We start from the raw sequence: 9,468 nt of genomic DNA, 5'->3' as shown, positions 1-9,468 counted from the left end.
GTGAACAAATCATATTCAATACATGGTATAATACACTGCTTGTCTTGCAAGCACTGTAAAATACAGAAGTCATTGAACATGCACAGATGTGCACGCTGTCTTTGCGTGTGGTCCTTATGTACTCTTTTGAAGAAAAACCCACCGGGAACCAGAAACCTTAAGGGGCTTGATACTGAAGAGCTTTTATTGTTACAGTGACTCAACCAAAACAAACCTCTCCCCACCGCACATCTATCTGCTCCTCAGCATTCATATAGAGAGATTCATTCAGAGATGTTCTCACAGACATGTTTCGGGGTCTGCCGCAGGAAGAGGACTCAAAAGAAAGATGGGAGGGGCCGTGGTCCTGTATGCAGCCACTACACACTCCTCTTTCAGGATATTTACACTCCCACACACAGTGATTCAGCTGGCTCTAATCCTTTCCACACACACATACAGTACACACATACTGCCGCTGGATTAGACTGTGTCAGACACTCATGACCTAAGACAATGGCTAAAGATTCTTTTCATGCAAGTTAAAGTGTGCGTGCCGTGCATCAGCTCAGTGGTTCACAAGCTGAAAATCCATCACAAGTCTGATCTGATATAGCCGAAGAAAAAACGAATGTCATGCTTTTAAAATAATCTTGTCAACTTTTGAAAGGGTGAAGAGAACGCTTTCTATATCGTGTTGGTGATGAAACAGGCCATTCGTCCATCAGACTTGGCACAAATGTATCTGAGAATCTAGCCAAATGTGACGGATGCCAGTGTGGACAGGTTACATGTACTCATCCTCAAAAACCATGAACAAACTACAGTACGAAATGAAAAAAATTGAGCCCACATGTAATCTTATAGCAGCCATGGCTGCTAAAAAAATTTGTGACTATTGAATCATCAAAATGCACAGTGAAACACACATAAACACACATTTCAATTTAGACATAAATAAATATGCGAATGCTGAGCAGAATTTGTTTAATATACTTACATGTCACAGTTAATGATATAAATAGCTAAACAACACTTTCAGTCTGCCCACTAATAAGGGAGGGTGTGAGCAGAGCGATATTGAGATATGTGGAGACAAAGAGAGAAAGTGGAGGCTGGGTATGGTGAAGTAGGGGGTGCCAGAACGGGTGAGAGAGAGAGAGAGAGAGAGAGAGAGAGAGAGAGAGAAGAGAGTAGAGAGACAGACATGAGGAGAGAGGAGGCGAGAGCAGAGACCGAGAGAGAGAGAGAGAGAGACAGAGACAGAGAGAGAGAGAGAGAGAGAGAGAGAGAGAGAGAGAGAGAGAGAGAGAGCAGTACTGTAAAAAATCTTCAAATCTGCCTTGGTATTACATTCTATTTTTAGGAAGTAGGCCAGCAACAGCTAGCAGCCCAGCAAAGGTGCCATGCATACTTGATTATTTTATTTCTTCTTTTTCCCCCAGACACACAAAGGCACACAGACAATTTCAAAAGATGATAAATGTAACAATAGCGTGCCAAAATGCTAAATAAACGCTGCCAGGAGAAAACTTGAGTTATTTCTGTTTTGACAGCTGATTGGCAGATGGCAGCCACATTGATGCAACCGTGCCAATGACAACAAGTTTTGGAAACACTTGAAAAAACACCAAAGGGAGAAGAATTGGTTTGAGTTGGACTTACAGGTGGCATACATTCACATTTACCGTAAAAAATGTCACCAAATTTAATCGCAAACGATGCAAAACATGTTGCCAATTTATCTTGCCATATACAATAAAAATCGGATTACTTTAAAAAACATGGAATGATATAAAATACTGTAATAGTTGTGTTTCCATAAGTAAAAACTATAATTGACTGTGTTTTGTATGATCACAGCTAGCGAAAATTAATTGGCACACATGCAGCACTAATTGAAGTTCTGGGTATCAGCATTACGTTCTGTTTGAAATGAAAGTGAATGACACTTGTCGAAACAGTTCGTGTCAGAAAGGGCTCCAACAAGGTAAATTATATGCAGAAGCAGGTGAATGGGTGGTCAAGTGTTCCCCTCAGCTGTAGACTCGGTGAATATAATTTACTCTCTTCACAAAGGATGTAATAATTGCTTGACCTCATATAGAACCAAGACATGTGATCTGATTACACTTGTTTAGTTTTCGAGGAGCAGCTGTACAATCTATCCACAAAATGAGAAATGAGCTGATATATTATCTGAGATCTGCATTATGCTTTCTGCAAAAAAACAAAAAACACTGGTACTGTAGCAACAGAAAGTAGTCTGCACTCTAAAACATGATATTCATAAATATGATAAAAAAGTAACTAAAATCTATTTGTAGTTTAAAGGGGCTGTAATTAATTTGGGTAATTTAAATAAAAACTTTCATCACACAACATTTTTCTTAAACAGAGATTCCCAAAATAAAATCATTTTTAAACTAGTCTGCGTCGGTGATCCAGTGGACAGTTGGGCAAAAGTACTGCGGGCGACCCAATTTCACATCCTGACTCGTGGTCCTTTCCTGTCTCCTGTATCCCTCTCTCTCATCCCATCGTTTCCTGTCTCTCCACACTTACAGAAAGGCAAAAAATAAATAAATAATAATAATATGCAAACTAAATTTCTCACATGCAAAAATCAATATGAGCACCTTCTAATGTATAAAACAATGTCAATGTAATGCACAAATGTGTCAATGCTAGTGTTCCAATCAAATTAGCCAATTGATTAGCGGTCACATGCACAAATAACTGGATTGGCAAAATATCCAGTCACATCTCTTGTTGCATACAAAAAAAATGCTTGCAACCCCTTTAATCAAGTGTATCTGAACTGCTGTAAACAGGATTGTGTACCTGTTCATCCCCTGAACGCAGTAAAAGAAACCACTTGACACGTAGGTTTGAAACGTATTAAATGTTAGTGGATACAATACAAGTGTCTAGACTAGATGAATCAGAATAGAAGTGAATCACATTTGTGCTCTGAACTGTGGCATAATCACTTTCCTGGAATAGTAAATCAGTCGTACATGCTGGTTGGTTTGAAGGGGAAAGTCAATGGAGGATGCTGTTGTGGCACTTACAAAGAACCGTGGATTGAGGTTCAAATACATGCATTTCCATAACCGCACCGTTTTGTAGTGTGTGATGAGGATATATGCAATCTATTCAAAACAAGGAAAGTTTTAAGTTGTATGTGTTTTTTTAATAGACTGCACATCAACTATGAGATCTTAAAGGGATAGTTCACCCCACAATGAAGATTCTTTCATCATTCACTCACCCTCATGTCATTCCAAATCTGTATGACTTTCTTTCTTCTGCAGAACACAAAAGAAGATATTTTGAAGAACGTTGGTAACCAAACAACATTGGCCTCTATTGACTTCCATTGTATTTCTCAAAATTTCTACTTCTGTGTTCAACAAATGAAAGTAAGTCATATTTTGAATGAATAAATAAGATACCTTTATTAAGTACCTGGTGTCAGAAACAACATAAATTGAGTATATGGTGTCATCATAGTTTGATGTAAAGTAAATGCATAGGTAGATAGAAGAGAGCAAGAGAATGTATTTCTGTGCACAACATTTGGCTGCACAATTGGCTGAATCTCCTCCATAACCTTTTTTTCTCATGTGTATTGGCCTCACAAGACAAAAGAATCTTTTATCTGATCACTGACTGGAGAACTAATGCAGCAGCTGTCAGATCTGTGTGCCCAGACCGTAATGACATCGGTTCCAGAACAGAACAGGTAGCCCGCTCTCTCTGAACGCCCACAGCCTGTGGCTCATTTCCCCTGGGCTTTGAACTGCCCTCACTGTGACCTCTCTCTTGATTTCCCTGTGTTCTCTCTCCCTCTCTCTCTCTTTGGGATTGTGCTCACCCTCATCTTTCTCTCAGGAATAGATTCTCGATCAAAACATGTGAAACTCTGTTTGTGAGTTGTGTTTGAAGCCATTGTAAAATGCAGATGAGTCCCTGTGACCACCCAGGAAGTCCAAAATGCCTGTAGAGAGCTACACTGTTAACAGTACCGTTCATCTCAATGACAGACTACCTACAGCTTGCTGTCAGTTTTGCTCTTGGGTGCTGAATTCTGGCCGGTTTGTTAGCCAATCACCTGAGCTGTAGATGTCATCTGACTATTAAAGCTACAGTGAAATCAGATTCTCTTATTAAAGGACATCGGAACCGCAGACAGACAAATATAAGTATATTACTTGCTATCAGTGTTGGGTGTAAGTAGTTACTAAGTAATTAGTTACTGTAATTTAATTACTTTCCCCTTGAAAAAGTAAAGGAAGGGATTATTCTTATTTTTTCTGTAATTTAATTACAGTTACTTTTGATGTAATTAAACTAAATACTTTGTGTAATATGTGTGTGTGCAGAAGAGGAATTGACATCAAAATTCAAAGTCTAACTTTAAAATCCGTGCTTTAATGTATAATTCTCACATTTGTAATTAATAATAATACTTTATGTAGTTTTATATTATTTATTTGAATGAATTAAAAGAGCCGTTTCATGTCTATCCTTGAATCACTTAACTCATCAAGGTTGATGTAGGATATAGAAAGTAATTAGTAATAAGTAATTAAATACTTTTTGAAGAGAGTAACTTGTACAGTAATCTAATTACATTATTGAATATGTAATTAGTAACTAGTAATTAATTACTTTTTCAGAGTAACTTACCCAACACTGCTTGCTATTAAGGGTTCTAAAAAACAGCAGTGGTAAAACAAATCTACTATAAGATAATGACATAATAGCAGTTATTTACTGTTTATTAAATGTCTATGGCTGTTTATATAAACTCTAATTTCCACTTGGTGTAACATCTGTAAATGTGTATATTCACAGACTATATTTTATGCGATAAATACTTTATAGTAAAATAAAATATATTTTTCTCTTTTGTATAATTTTTTTATATTTAAGTACACAAATGTATTTTTATTATTATATATGAAATATTTTATTTCATATTAAAATGTTAAATATTTCTATTTTTCAACAGTATATTTGTCAACTATCCATTTTAATGGTTTATACTTTTATATTTATAATTATATGATATAAATTATATCCTTATATTCATACACTTAGCTTTATGCTGATTTAATTAGCAAATTATAACGTAAAATGCATGCGTACGTGACCGTACATTCTATATGAACACGCCATGTTGCTACGTTGCTTATAACCAAAAACCGCCCACAGGCTAATGAACTATATTAGATGGAAAAACTATGCTTACGACAATTAATAAACGTACAATTTATTGCACACTGGCATCTTTGTTCAAACTGTTGTTACCACCGTTTTGCTCCGCTTTGCGTCACCCCTCCCGGCCTCTCGTGGCTTATTGCTTTATTCTCCTTCAGATCTGATTTATTCATGACAGAGTCGCGATTCTCTTCAGTCGTATGAAAAATCTTTCCGCGAGAGTGAAATATGCGTCCAATTATTCAGCTAAGAAGTTTCGAAATCCAATTTGTTGTACCTGTAAGGCCACATTTACATCAAAATGTATTCGGGAAAACTTTTATTCGGCTGTCACGCGAGACTTTGTGTGAACTGTGCACTGCGGGTACTTCAGACTTTACTGCCAATGTATTTCAGGCTGTGGAGAGCATATACTTCAACTCGGGCCAATTAGCGAGGTGGCTAGAAGCCACAAGGCCCCGGTCTGAGCCCGACAGTCTCTGCATGGCCGGCGCGCTGAGGACGCCCACACAGCTCTGCTCTCTGCCTCTCTCACACACACACAGCTGCCAGAGACACACTACTGTTATTCAGCATCGAATACCTCCCCCTCCTCACCACTACGCCCACACTCACACACACATACATACACACAGAATTCTGCACTCGATAGGGTGCATGTGAGAAGAAGAGCGAGATGGAAGAGCGAGAAGCCACAGACATGGACACAATGAAAGACAACACACAATGTATTTGAAATATGTGTGTGAAGGAGGCAGAAAGTGTGTGAATTCATTGCACGCACGTGTGAGGCTGAAACCAAAGTGGAGCCAATTCGGATTAGAAAGTATGGCGTATCGGCGGAGTAGCAGAATGCGACTTGTCGGCCACAGAGAGTTTGCGTCTTTGCATATCTATGTGAACGTGTGTCAGTGTGGGCAGGTATTTATGTGTTAGTGTGTTCGAGTGTTTGGGAGTGCGTGTAGGCGGGCGAGCAGCGCACATCTGTGTTTTTGTGTGTTTGTGTGCGAATGTATCTGTGAGAAAGCATGCGTGTGTGTGAGAGTGGGCAGAGTTCTAGCGCTTGGGTGTGTTTCGGTGTGGGTGGGGGGTATCTGGCATCCAAAGATAGAGATTGGGACTCGGAAGCGTCTGGCTCTGCCTGTCCGAGATTTCCCAGCAAACTTTCCCATGGCTCCAGTGTGAAGTCAGGGGTCATTGCTCATTTTGGTGAAGATGATTTTCCATAGATAGACTTCTGACGGCTGACTGAGTCCTCCGCTACGAACTAAAGAATCAAATTTGATTATTGTTTTGTCATTAAAGGTGCTGTGTGTCATTTTTTGGAGGATCTATTGATAGAAATGCAATATAATATACAAAACTATGTCTTCAGAGGTGTATAAAGTAATCAAATAAATATGTTGTCTGCTTCGGGGAAGAAGCGAAAATGCAACGACATCTTTGTTCTGTGTCAGCCACCGTAGTGCTCAAAAGGGAGGGGGGAGAGGTGGAGCAATGGTTGCAATTCGCAAACCCGACCGCTAGATGCTGGTACATTTCATACACTGGACCTTTAAGCCTTGTTCAGAGACCGCCCAAAAGCAACAATTACTGATTAAAGTAGAGACATATATTATAAATTATACACAGTAAAAAGAATTTTAGGCTTCAGCTGAAAATTTTTAACAGTTAACCAAATTTTGGTTATCAAAATTATTGAATTGACACAATTGCAAATGATCATTTGTGGAAACAGACTGTTCCTTAAATGTACACAACTTTAACTTAGTCAAATTTAAAAACACATGAAACTAGTCACTACAAAATATTAGTCGAGGCCTGACTAATTTTATTACTTTATGTATTTTTAGAGCTTTTCATAAGCATTTTGTCAAAGAGAAAAAAACTATTCAGTAAATAGTTTGTTCATAAAAAGTGTTCATACGTCATAAGGTTTACTTTGTTTTCAGACAGATTGGCACACGCTCCAAGTCTCAAATTGTGTGCCACAAGCCAATCGGATTGGAACAGGCAATTGCTGTTTTTGCTGTACTGTAGGTGAAATGTATAATAAAAACTGCCCAATAGAGTACATCAGGGATGAAGTGTTTTTGTAGTCTAACCCGGAAGTTAGCGCCGCACTGGTTGCCTTGATGGAAAATATGCATTTTCCCATGCACTTTTGGAAGATTGCGAAAATAAAATCTGTGATAAACAAAGGTTTATGATGTTTACACTTTTTGTCTATCAAGATAATCTTTACAAATTAACACTACATTTGTTACTTTTGAGGCCTAAATATAATTGGCAGAAGTAAAAAGCTAACATGAGGCTATAAACTGACTATGAGTTGCTCGATATCAACGTCACCACCACCAAGCCTCCGACAACTTTTTCAAACGTAATTAAAAACGTGTTCCCTGGTAAGTAATTACTCCGTCAATGAATCCCCATCCTTGTTTTTAGAGATCTGTGTCCATGTTGCATTATTTGTGAGATTTACAGTATATGCGCGATGACGTCTAACATACCCGCCAAAGGAAGTAGACTGTTTTAGCACCTTGTTAGCAACCACCATTTTTAAGACACAATAAAGCTTTAAAAAATCACGAGCGGTTATAAGTGTGTTTTATGTCATAGATTAAAACATGAAAATATTTATATTTTGTTAGCCACAGATCTGATTTCAGGCAATTTAACAAAAACCCATTCAAAAAACCCATGGGGCGATGGAACCGGAAGTGCTAAAATGCTAACTCGCTTCTGGGGTTTGCATACATAAACATGTCATCTCTGCGGTATGCTCTATAATTCTGACATGCGGCAATTCATTTTAATCTTTACAGCTGTTGTGTTTGTGTTCTATTCAAATATCCATTAAAATGTTGTCGATTTTTTTTAAGCACGTCCCCTCATGAGAGTGTAAATAGAACACTCACTTCCTGTCTGAGAGTAAATGTTTATTGTGTGTGTTTGTTCATGAATGGGTGTATGTACATGTGAGAAAGGAACTGAAAGGAGAATTCCAAAAAACAAACTTGGCGTGGGACGTGGAGAGGAGTGCTATGACCCCAGAGCGCCACACACACAGTTAAATGCGCTGGAGAATCATTGGCCTGTGTGAAGGGCAAAGAGGAAGGGCAGTGTGAACGGATGTTCCTAAACAAGTAAAGTATTTGAAAAATCATTTTAGGACTAGAAACGGTTTTATTGTTCCATATTATTGAAAATGTAACCCACAAGAGGTTGAGCATTTCAGTGATGTTAGAAAAACGGAAAGTGTCTAAAATAACCGTGGTAAAATCACTGTAATGCACAGTCTAAATATAACAAGTTGATAAGAGATATGAATATTATAAAAAATATATTAATAAATATTAAAATGTATCAATTAAAAAAACTTAGTTGAAACTGATGGTCCGGTCAGAAAAGGACTCTTTTGGTTAAACCAATACTGAATCAAAGCAACGTTATCACAGTAACACAGTGTGTTAAAGTTTTTTGCGAAATCGAAAAACGGATTACTCATAGTTGTCTCTGCAAAGGAAGCCGCGATAGGAGAAACAGCGTAACATCAAAGCTGAAAAATACATACTTATGCATACTGAACACAAAAAAATAAATACTGAACACAAAACAGTATGTACTGTAGCTTTTGCAATGAGCAATACATTTCCAGAAGAAAAGAACTGAAAGTAGATAAATGACTGGTCAGGTCCATATGACCCAAGCTTTGAAAAATCCATGTAAAATATCAATAACTTGCATCAAACCGTTCAATGGCATTCTTGACACTTTACTAAGATCAATTATATGGACCACAAGGATCACGTGAATACACTGAAGAAACTAAAATGTGTGTTTACAGGGAAATCCAGAAATTAGATTGAATAACAAGCAGGAGAGAGACCACGTTCAAGAAAGCAGCTTGAGGAATGAGATGAAGTCAGTCAGTATGAGCAACATTCACACAGAGCTCACAGGGGGCTATAATAACGTGTCAGTGACTATAATTTCGTATATGATTAAATTTCACCCTAATTCCTTTATTTGCTACGGGGATTGAGCAGTGTAATCCTGCAGTTTGAACACACAAGCTTCCCAGAGTGCATTGCCCCGGGGAACTCCTGTCACACATCAAGGTGGCTTTGCTCGTGTGATGAGTTCACCGAATCACGGTGAGGAGTAGATAAACTGAGGGATTTAAATTCTCAGAATGGGTGGAAAGAACTTAACTAATAAGAGAATGAAAGGAAAACATGTCCGATTCACATTTTA

Source organism: Triplophysa rosa, linkage group LG6 (assembly GCF_024868665.1).
Source record: "Triplophysa rosa linkage group LG6, Trosa_1v2, whole genome shotgun sequence".
NCBI lineage: Eukaryota > Metazoa > Chordata > Actinopteri > Cypriniformes > Nemacheilidae > Triplophysa > Triplophysa rosa.
The sequence above is the reverse complement of the archived record's forward strand: the minus strand, read 5'-3'. Positions refer to the sequence as shown.